This window comes from Numida meleagris, chromosome 2 (genome assembly GCF_002078875.1).
Source record: "Numida meleagris isolate 19003 breed g44 Domestic line chromosome 2, NumMel1.0, whole genome shotgun sequence".
In the NCBI taxonomy this organism is placed as follows: Eukaryota; Metazoa; Chordata; class Aves; order Galliformes; family Numididae; genus Numida; species Numida meleagris.
Window position 1 is genome coordinate 82,687,394 of NC_034410.1, and position 12,076 is coordinate 82,699,469.

A 12,076-nucleotide genomic window follows, 5' to 3' on the forward strand; every position below is an offset into this window, starting at 1 on the left:
GGGGGCGCGGGGAGGGAACGTGGGACGGGGGCGTGGGAGGGGGGCGTGGGACGGCCCCGCGTGGCGGCACCCCAAAAGCTCTCAGCGCTGCGGGAGCAGCGGGGCCGTCCCGCGCGCCCGCCCGTCCTCCCGCTGCGGGCTGAGCTGCACGCCGGGTTTGTGTGGGGTTGGAGGAGTTCTGACGCGGGACCGCGTTACGTTCATCGCAGGTAAAGCAGCCGCTCGCCGTCAGCCGCTCGTTCGTGCTCGCATGGTGTGCGGCGTACCCGCGGGTGTGCCCGCTCCTACCTGACGGGGCGGCGGGCTCCGCCGGGCAACCAGCGCCGCGCTGCGCCCAGGTAACTCCGGGCTGGCAGCGGGACGGCGCGGTCCGCGTGTGCTCCTGCTGCGTGGTGCCCGCGGGTATCTGGAAGGCAGAGGCCTCGCACACTCCTCTAGGGTTTGGTTGCGCCTTCTGGTCATAACTCATACGTTTTGGTAGGGTTTTGCGTGGTTACACTTCCTCTACTCGGCCAAACTTCGGGGGGTGGTGATGGGGCAGCTGAATAACGTGCCGCAGTTGGCAGTACCCTGACAATTACAGTGACACCTTTCATTTCTGATCGCTGACGACTGCCCAAAGTTACTCTCAGGCGGAGCTGCTTTTGGGGTGAGCCCATTCCCCTGGGCTGGGCAGAGGCTCTCACTGCTGCAGTGCACCCACCGAGCACCAACTGCTCACTCCAGACAGAGCAGTATTCACCCTGGGGTAAGAAGGTGCAAGAGTAATTTTGATCATGTGCAAATTCAACGTGTTCTGTGGCAACCTATGTAAGAAGCTGTGGGAGAGCAGCACCATGCTCAGATACAAAATAATGAGTCCCTTCTTCCCCCTCCAATGGAGTTTGGCAAACTTGCAGGCCCAGTGGAAAACAAGCAAACAGCAACAGAAAAACCCTTACAAATCAGGCTAACGGGAAAATAAGGCTGTGGCTTATTCGTTCCAGCAATAATCAGCTCTGATGAGGGCCCGCCCCATCTCCTTTTGGAAATAGCCACCCAACTGCAATACTGCCTGTGAAGAAGCATTTGCTGAGCACTGAAACAGCTGTCAGCTGCGTGCGTTTTCTCCTTGCTGGAAACAGACTTGAGAGCACTGTGGTACAGGCAATGCTTCACAGCAACAGTAAACACGTGGGATGTTTATCTGTATTGCATGCATCTACCTGAGAGCTATCATTTTAAATCTGATAGCTGAGACTCTGTCACTGATTGTGCTGGAGCTGTGCTCATTTAATAAGTTGAAGATACTGCTACTGACCCCATTGTGCTTGCCTCCTTCCTGTTAAATCCTTTAAATTAAGAATTAAAACAACTCTTGACACATTTTTTTGCTAAAACCTCACCTAAGCATCATCCCTGTTACCGAAATGGCTTGCTTGTAGGAAGTAATGCCATAGTTCGACTACTGGAGCACTAGTGAGGACCCTCGTTTTTTCACAGAGAAGAGCACGGTGGTGTTTGCAGCAAACAGGAGAGTCCACAATGCAACTAACAGCAATGCCTGTATGGCAGCACTTCTGCAGGGAAGATCCCAATGTAATTGAGTAATTAAGGCTACCACCCAAAAGATATTAGCAGGAGTCAGTGGCTCTTTGTCCAGGTGGAGGCCAGTCACAAGTGGTGGCCCAGGTCTTGGGCCCTCTCCTATGAAGAAAACCTGAGGGAGCCGGGCTTGTTCAGCCCAGAGGAGAGAAGGCTCCTGGGAGACCTCATTGTGACCTTCCAGTACTCAAAGGGAGCTTATAAGCAAGAGGGAGACCAACTTTTTACATGAACAGATAATGATAGAACAAGGGGGGAATGGCGTTAAACTAAAAGAGGGAAAATTTAGATTAGGTGTTAGGAAGAAATCCTTTACTGAGTGTGGTGAGGCACTGCAAGAGTTTGCCAGGGGAAACTATGGATACCTCAACTCTGGAGGCATTTGAGGCCAGGCTGGATGGGGCCCTGGGCAGCTTTATCTGGTGGGTGGCAACACTGCCCATAGCAGCGGAGTTGGAACTATGTGATCTTTAAGGTCCCTTCCAACCTAAGCCATTCTACGATTCTACGATTCTATGAAACTACAGTTTCATGAGCAGCGTTAATCCTTGAATGTTCAAACTTTTCGAATGCTGTACTTTGCAGCTTGCTCAATCTGGTGACACCTTTCCTGGACGGAATGTACAAATGCCATGTTATATATGAACTGCATGCTAGAAGGCATTGTGGTCCTTCAGCATGGAGCCACAGACCCACAGAATATCCTGGGTTGGAAGGGACACACAGGGATCATCAAGTCAAACACCTGGCTCCAACATGACCACCCAAAATCAAACTCTACATCTGAGAGTGTTGTCCAAACAATCCATAAACTCCAGCAGCTTGGAGTGCTCCTTAAGCTCCAACCACTGCCCTGGGGAGCCTCTTCCAGTCAGAACAGTGGGAGTCCTCTTGCTTTGGGGAGGCAGAGGTCTGCTGATTTCCAATGCTTCTTAAGCTATCATCTTCTGCCTCAGGGAAGTCCAGCAGCCAGATTGCCTCCATGATTTATTCACTCTATCCTGGACAATTCTTGGTTTGCTGGTGCTCAGTCTAGTAGTCCATTCCCAGAACTAGAAGCTGGGATTTTTCCCACTCATCCCAGGAGGCTAGTCTCTTGATTCTGCTTGTTGCTCAAAACATACTTTTACCCTAGTCTCATGTATTTGGGGCTGTTTAGACTAGAAATGAAAGCTTCATGAATAATCTATGGCATGAATGTCCAAACTTGTGGCTTGCCTGGGCCACACTGGGCTGCATATACATAGGTAGCAGTGAAAGTAATGCCTCCTATTTACTTCCATGGAAATGATAAAAAATACAAAGAGCACAATAACACCATTTAATAGAGCAAATTCTCAGCTACTAAATACTACTTTTCAACATAGTCACCACCATTAGCTATGCATCTTTGCCAGCAGTGAACAAGAGTCTGCATGCCATGCTTGTAAAAATCTGTAATACCAGAGGTGAGCCACTGTCACTGTTACCACTGCTGAAACACACCACCCTTTGGCTCACTGTGCTCATGTTCACTGTTTGGTCTCTACAAACATTCATCAGGTGTCGATAAATGTCAATGGGTGCAATTTTTTTCTGCAGAGAGGAATTCAATGATACATCTTTGCTCCATCTGCACTTCCATGTCAGACGTCATTTTGTCAGACTGCCCCTCTGCTGCCATCTGTCACACAGCAACAAAATGTAATGAAATACTGCTGGGAAGGTTCAGTCACTACTGCCATACCACCAACATCTGCCTCTGACATTGTGGGCCAACATAATAAAATAGGAGGCATTACTTTTGGAGCAGTCCTGCGAAGTGAGGGATATTTCTCTCTAGTAAGAGAGGTCTTATAAAGATCTGGTAAAGACACATGGTCAAGTTTTTGATTGCAACTCTATACATTCCATTTTAAAATTCACAAGTAATGTATTTATGTTGACTGAAAATGGAGTTGCAAATAAGCCAAAAAATGATGATATTTTTTGCAATCTTGAAAATTCTTTTATCAAAATGGAAAGCATGGCTGCATATTCTTTGCTGTTCACTGTGTTTAGCCAGTGTATCAAAATCCGTACATTTATTTGCTATAACCCAAGCTGGCACTGCACTGCACTCCATGCTCTGGTTTCATCTCAGACAGGTTTAATAGCGTGCAGATGTTTGGTTGGTGCTGAGGGGGTGGGCCACACTGAGAGCTGTGCCAGGCTGCATGCGACCCGCGGGCCACAGGTTGGACATGCCTGAGTTATGGTTTAGATAACAGATGCAAATATAAATCTTAGTTCAGTCTCCAAATTTTTGTTGTTCAGGAGTGGCTGTAGTTCTGTACTGAGGGGACTGGGAGGTAGAACCCCCTTGTCATGTTACAGCACAACCTGACTGATGGGGAGAGGGCTGGGGAAAGGCCAGTGATGCTGGCAGAGTGTGAGGCTACTGAAACCTCTAATGTGTGTCCTCTGTGCTCGTTCTTTTGGGACCACTCATCTCAAACACATTTCCCCGTTGCTTCTGTGGCCAGGTACACTGGATCCTGCACCAGAAGAAGCAACTACTGCTTTTCTGCTTCTGTGCATATTCTAGTGGATTTTCTCCATTTAATAGTCCTCTTTTAAAAGGTTCCTCTTCCTTACTCAGTTCATGGTAGCTTATTACTGTTCCCATTTAACTCCCCAAACCAGAAGCCAGTCAAGTTCTTACAGCTTCTTCCTCAGCATATCTGTGCCTCAAGAAGAGCTCCTTAAACTTTAGTGCTCCTGTCTATTTCCATAAAGTCAACATGTATCAAAAACTCAGTACATATCCACCAGTGCTAATAAAACAACTAATTCTTGCAATAGCTCTGCAATAATCTCAACTGGAATTTGTAATCTATGTGCAGTTTCCTCAAACCCTTACTGCAGGCTTGTTCAATGTGGTATATGTATTTACTCTGCCAGTAAGTTATCTTAGGCTTCCCTTAATTAAACAGCAATATAAATTATTGGAAATTGAGCGGTCACCTTGATTTCTTCAAGAAGAGTCATTCATGCCACGCTGTAGTTAACTACCCATGACTACAGAAACACGCTTGTTGTGCTAGTGCCTTAGATGTGTGAGAATATACGGTAGGAATTTCTTGCAGTCAGAGACTTTTCAAGATTTCTTTTGAAGGAAAGAATGTTGGATGACAATTAATTAAGAATATCTTCTGTGAGAAAAATAAAGTGATCGCCTTAGAAAAACAAAAAAAAAAAACTACTGAGGAAAAGGATGTGTGGCATTTCTGAAAGCTGCTAAGAAAAGAGATGTGTAAGGCTTTTGGAGGCATGGTACTGCTTTGCATCTTCTGGAAAAAGGCAAGGAAATACAGACTTTCAATATGTTACCATCCAAATAAAAACTGCTTTAGATCATTAGATCATCTTTTGCTTAGCTCTGGTAAACCTTCCTTTTCCTGCCTACATGGAATTATGTATCTGGTCTCCCTCCAAGGGCCATCATGCCTCTGCAGCCCATACTGCTCCCAACAGTGCTCTTCCTATAAAATTAATCTAATATAGGAAAAAAAGCAATGTCTCTAAGTTCTGTTTTGAAAGCATAACATGCCTCAATCTGAAGACTAAGTCGTGCAGTTTTTAGATGCTAAATCAGCATGAGTTTCGCTTCAACAAGTACTATGGAGCCTTCCCAAAGCATATGGAAATGGTGCAGCATTCGTGTGTGTGTGTGTATGTGTGTGTGTGTGTGTGCTTGTTTACATCAGGCATTTATTTTCTCCGAAATGGTGGGTTTTTTTTTTTACCTCTCTGGCACTCTGTGCCACCTCAGCATGAATGAAGCGCTGGGAGGTAGAGCTGCCCTGGAAGCCAGATCGGCCAGATGGTGGCACAATGTGCACCAGGAGGTGTTGGAACAAAAATTTCTCCATTTTTATAAAGTCCTTGCTACAAAGAGGCTATTTATAGTCTTAGTCTAATAAGGAGCCAAAACAGAGCAGCCTTTTATTAGAACTTGCAATAGAGGGCATTGCACTGAGGCCTCCCCATGCATAAATACCATTTACTTATTGTACAAAAGTTGGCCCAGGGAGCTGAAAATTCAGCTTGTATTAGCAAAGAGCTCATTTAGGTAGGAATGTTTTAAGGAGTTTAAGCAGTGTTGGCAGAATTCAATTAATTCCATGTGTGACAATGTCATTTCATCCTAATTAGTTAGGAACTCAGAAATAAGAATTAACAAAAATAAAAAAAAAAAAATCCCCATTTCCTCCTGAGACTCCATCCAGAGAACTGCAGGAAAAGATTTTAAAGTTCTATGTGTTGGAAAACGTTTAAAATAGTCTTTCCCTGACAGCTTGGAGCCTAAATAAGAGTAATAATTAAAGTAATAATAATTAACAATAATAATAATAATGCCCTTGTCTTCCAGGTGGGTGAAAGCAGGCAGGAGAAGAGCAGAGAACTCTTAGTTTGCTTCTCTGCTGTTTTCTGCCTGTGGAGCTGGGGTAGCTCCGGACAAGGGAAGCGGGGACACGTTCGCATCGCACCCCTCCCAGCGAAAGCCTCAAAGGGGACATCTGCCTCACATAACCCCGGGACGAAGTCCCGGGACCAGCAGCTTTCTATCTCTCGCAGGGATCTCGGGGCCCGGCCTCGGGAATAGCGGGGGGCTCACGGCCTCAACGTGCACTGCCCCGGGGCTTCCCCGAGAAAGCCACCCCCGCTGCTCGCTGAGGGCCGCGGGCAGTAGCTGCATCGGGCCGCCGAGGGGCGCCACGGCACCGCAGGACGAGCGCTGACCCCGCTCGGGCCCGCCACGGCTGCGGCTGGGCTGCCCTCTCTTCCAGCGAGCGAGGGGACCCTGCCCGGACCGCCATGAACTTGGGGCCCTCAGCGCTGCGCTCTGTGGAGTTGCGGTAGCCACAAGCTTCCTTCCAGCCTGCTTTCCGTGCTCACCTACTGAATGTGTGTAAAGCAATTAGTGGGAGCTATCAGCCACTAGAGCAGTAGAGGGAGCACGACATGTACACGCAGGGATGAGGAGCATTTGTAGGGCTGAAAGATTCAGACTCCTCTACATGTAATCAGTAGGAACATAGGAGCTTTCTCAGGTAGTAGGGCGAGTTGCATAGCACTGACAGGAAATTACACTGCAAATCCTCGCTTTTGTCTGAAGCTGTGCTCTCTGCATGCCGTTATTGAAAGGCACATCTGTGCTCATCACCTGTGCTCATATAGAAGTCAGAGAGTTGGGTGTAGAGTGATTGCTGACTTCAGAATGATCTGCTCTTTTGTTCCCATTTAAAACTAAGGGAAATCAATTACACCCAAGACCTTTGGCATGGAAGAAGAATCCTCATGAGGAGAGTTGAGCCTCTCGGAAGCCTCACTGCAGGCTGTGCTGACATCCGTGAGGTACATGGGGGACTTGGAACCTTGGATGCAGGAGTGAACCCAGCATAAAAACCATTTACCCTGCTGTGAGAAAGGCCCTGTAGGTCTCCTACCAGTACAGTCTTGGAGGGCTTGAAGGTGTTGTTTTGAAATGTTTGCAAAGTAAAAAAAAAAGACATTTTTAATATTTTACTTGTTATTAGTTTAAACTAGCTGATTGCAGTTGTACTTCTCGCAGTGCCAAAGAGGTCAGAGTGGTTTATTTCCCCAGAGATATCAGAGTACAGGATTGTTTTATAAAATACATATACCAGTGTGTGGGCAAAAACATCACATTTGAGAGTTGTTAGAGGAGAACTGGTGTCCTTTGGAAAGGTTCTATAGTACCAGTTGCTTCTCTTGCTTCCACTATCCAAAAAAGATAAATGGCTGGTATTTTCTTGTTAAAATCTTTATGCAACACCAGTAATAAATAATAGAATCACATAGTCTTTAAGTCTGGAAATGAACTCTGAGATCATCCAGTCCAAGCACCAACCCACCCCCACCATGCCTACTAAACCACGTCCCTCAGTGCCCCACACATATTTCTTGAACACCTTCAGGGCCAGAGACTCCACCCCCTCCCTGGGCAGCCTGTTCCAGTGAGAATATTTCTTTCTGAGAAGAAATTTTTCCTAATACCCAACTTGAACCTCCCATGGTGCAACTTGAGGCCATTCCCTCTCTTCCTGTCACTGTTACCTGGGAGATGAGGCTGACCCCCACCTAGCTACAACCGCCTTTCTGGCTGTTGTAGAGAGTGATGAGGTCTCCCCGAGCCTCCTCTTATCCTGATTGAATAATCCCAGTTCCCTCAGCCACTCCCCATAAAATGTTTTCCAGATCCTTCACAGCTTCGTTGCCCTTCTCTGGACACACTCCAGGGCCTCAGTGTCTTTCTTGTAGAGAAATAATAAACTTACGTCTTCTTGTTTCTATTTTGCAGCTACATAACATATCCTCAGGTTACTTCAATGTTTTTCATACGGATGTTTACAAAGATAAACCTAATTAAAGAACAGGTATTTAACTGGCTTGTCTTCATTTGGCAACCAACATGTGCACAAAGCAAAGGTTGCTAACAGCCTAAGGTGCACTCCATGCAGAACCCCCTCCCTTATACTTCAAATAAATGAGAGCATATGATGAATTCTGAAGCCTTTTCAGTGCGTTGCTAACTTGATGCTTTGAGTTTTGTTCTGATGCTGTTGCTATGCTGATCTGAGACAGGAAAATAGTCTTTACAGCATTTACTGAAACCAGTGTTCATCGGTGGAAAAGGGAAACAGTGGGAAAAAATCCAGACGTCAATCTGGCACGCAGAGAAAAAAAAAACAAATTCTTCCGCTCTGACATCCTGTTTCCCTGCATGTGTGCATAGCTCTCCCAACACCCTTGAAAATATTTGCATGTGCCAACACCCCCCTAAACGTAGCAGCAGGTAGCAAAAAGGCTAAAGTTTTCTCACTACTCCCCACTGGCAGCAGCAGCATTCTCCCACCAGCACCCTGCAGCCTCCCTGACCGCAGGCACTGCTGGGAATAAGTCCTTCCACCTACTGCAGAAAGGCACAAACCTGAAGCCAAACACAAAAAAAGCAGTGGAATTGACGCCTGCTGTTGCCATCTCAGTTTTCTTCTAGACATCCCCTTAGTCCTCTTTAATGCCAGCCAACACACTGAAGAGAGAAATCTCAAGAGAACAGTGCGTATGACTGGCTGAGGAAGTGCAATGACTTAAATTGTGCAGGCTGCAGGCAACACCGTAAACGTTAGGCAAGGAGTGGATGCCATTATATTCCCTCTAGGATGGAGCAAGAATGGTGTGGCAGTCATGCTTGTAAAGCAGCACAACTTTTTCCATCCGTAACAAATCACAGAATATCCTGAATTGGAGGGATACACAAGGTTCATCAAGTACAACTCCTGGCTCTACACGGTCTGATTTTTATCCGGTACTGTATGTCTGAGAGCATCGTCCAGATGTTTCTTGAACTCCAGCAAGCTCAGTGCCAAGGCACATGTCCCGGGGAGCCTGTTCCAGTGCCAAACCACACAAAGTGAAAGAAACCTCAAATTCATCAAAACTCTTACTTGTAGGAAAGTACCAATATTGACAGTACTTTCCACTGAACCTTAAGAAAAGGGTGTTTTTTTTTTTTTAAATCTTCTTTAGGAAACCAGAGTTTTTGTTTGATACTAGCATTTTGCTCAAACTCATAGCGTAGTACTGTCCTTATATTCATATATATTGGTTTCCATTATCCAAACAGTTATCATTAGAAAATCAAGTTTTGATACTTCACTTATCTTTATTCCCAGAGAACTGTGGCTTTTTTGAGCATATAAACAAGAGGGGGAACGATTGTTCACAAGGGTGGATAGCGATAGGACAAGGGGGAATAGTTTTGAACTGAGAGGGGAGACTTAGGTTAGGTATTAGGAGGAAGCTTTTTACTCTAAGGGCGGTGACGCACTGAACAAGTTGCCCAAGGAGGTTGTAGATGCCCCGTCCCTGGAGGTATTCAAGGCCAGGCTAGATGTGGCTCTGGGCAGCCTGGTCTAGTGGTTGGCAACCCTGCACTCAGGAGGGGGGGGTTGAAACTCAATGATCTTTGAGGTCCTTTTCAACCCAGGCCATTCTATGATTTTCATTACCAGTTTGAAGAAAGGTTTCCTAAGACAAGAAATTCCTGCTTCTGAGCAGCTTTTCTCTGACAGCCAGGCCGTGCTGAAGCTGAGGTTGGCAATAGTCACCCCAGCCACTCCACCCATCTACCTGCGCATGTATGGTGACTCAACTTCTAATGACACAGTCACACATCAATTTTTCCACTGAACCTGTCCCCTTTGACAGCTTGCAATGAATGAAAGAGTTGAGCAGTGTTTATTTTTATCTTGCCTTTTTTCTTTGAGTTCTACTTTTGGGGCAACTGTCAAAAGCACATTTAGCCACTTACTTTGAAAAACTTGGCACACAAAGATCTTCAGAACTATGGCTAAGCAAAGGCATAGTTCTTAGCAGAAGACAATTTTGCTTTATGCTTCTGATTGTGCTAATGAAGGGACCCAGTAGCATTTTGCAGTTCTCTGAAGGGAACCAGGAGGCCTGCGTAGGCTTGAGGTGCAGTGTTGATATTTCAGGTTCTGGGGAATGAAGGAGCTCTTCCACAGCACTGTGTTGTTGTTGTATTGTTTTTTTTTTTTCTCCTCCCATACAGACTACCTTCCTGCTCCATTTTGAAAAGGAACACTATTAGAAGGATTGCAAATGAAATATTTAGCAGTACAGCCAGCCACAGGCCCAAGAGACACAAGGACAACGCAGGCTGAGTCAACAACTGCTGGCTTAACAAGGCACAGGTGTCCAGGCAAGAATTACAAGACCAAACATGTACAGTGCTTCCTTGTTCCTTGTTTGAACAATTGACCTTCACATCACTTCCCCCTTCCCTTCACTGTTGCCCGCTCTGCCATCAGAGACATAGTCTCCTCATGCTTCTCTCATTCCAGTCTTCTCTATGCTATGAGGTTCGACAGGAGGCCAGCAGAGGGCCTGAGTGCAGCCTGGTGCTCCCTGTAAGCCCTCCTTAAACCAAAATTTCCTCTTCAGAACTGGCTGGTCCTCCCTTGCAGGCCCACCCCCTCCCTGGTACTGGGATTACTGGAGGTAGAAGTTTCTCCCTCTCACTGTTCATAGCCTCAACAAGCAGCAGCTCACCCACTGCTTGCAGAGATCATTGCTGCATAACACGACAGTATTGTGATCCATTTGTCAAGTGCTTTCATTCCTCCACTTTCCAGGAGGAGAGAATATGATAAACACACAGGATGTGTGCAGGGGAACGAAACATTGGCTTTGTGCTCTTCTGAATAAGAATTCCCATTTATTCATGCCAGCTCCTGTTTATAGATCTGCCCCACCAGCCTCCATCACTGGATGGAAGGGCAGCGTTTCAGCCACAGAGGACCACATCATTCATTAGCACTGATGGGTTCTTTCTTCCTCTGGCATGACAAGTGAGCAAGTATGCTGGTTTCCTAACAGATGCAGGTGCCTGCAGTCCATGTGTGCCCAGCTGTGTAACCTTCAGGTGAGTTCCTTGCCTTACTTGATATTGGCAGATGCCTGGAATGTGTTGCAGATGAGTAGAAAGGAAAGAGCTCCTGAGTGCACTTGTACGCAGGACTGCAGGACATTGGAGGGGACCTCAGTTGCTCAGTGGTTTGTTTTCATCATGCAGTAAATGAAAGTAGAAAGTGATGTTAAGAAAACATTTGTGATATCCATTGTTAGAAAAAACACTGGGAAGCTTTGTAAGAAACATTTTGATTGATTCATATTCACATCTAACAGTGATTTCCTATGAACCTGCCCATCCTATCTCCCTTCCCCCCAGATTACTGCTCCCTGGTTATCACAGGGGGAATGCCTTCAGAGAAGATCAATATTTATAAGCTATTGGTGGTTATCGTCTGTGGGCCTCATGTTACAAGACCAAGGCTTCGTTGTTTCTGCTGATACAACCATACAGATGTCATGAGTCCCTACTACAGGGCTGGCACAGAAATGAGACAGCAGATCACAGCAGTCTTTGAAATATTACCCCCACCTGCTTGTTCAGGGTTCAGCTAAGCTAGCAGTGTTCCCCAGAGAGTGGCATTACTAAAACCTCTTGGTGAGCCAACACCACAGGCTAGAAGGGAAGAATAATATTTCAAATAAGTGGACTGACAGAGTTCAAAGGGATAATAAGCATTTAAATTCAACATGAAAGACATGTTCCTCTTCAGAGCTTTAGGAAGGAAAGTAGCCAGGCAGATAAACTATTTAAAAGCCCCTTTAATCAAGACTATTAACATAGAGATTTTTGTCTTAATTAAAAACACCCCCATTCAATCACATTAAAGAGAAAGTGATACAAAATGTAATTTATTTTTCTATTTGAAATTTTTAGAAGAACAGCAAAAAGATTTTCCCTTGCAGAGAACCCCTGCCTCATTAAAAGTTATCCTTAAGAGATTAATTTAGTCTCACTGCTCACATTTTCATTTGGAGTGAACTGTACACTCTTATTTCTACCACTTGTATT

The 12,076-nt window shown here is 45.8% G+C and overlaps 1 protein-coding gene across 2 annotated transcripts in view; it reads right to left on the reverse strand.

Annotated features, from left to right (window-relative positions):
• The window catches only part of FRRS1L (ferric chelate reductase 1 like), a 33,049-nt gene that overhangs the window by 17,379 nt on the left and 3,594 nt on the right, over positions 1–12,076 (reverse strand). The gene's annotated exons all lie outside the window — the stretch shown is intronic.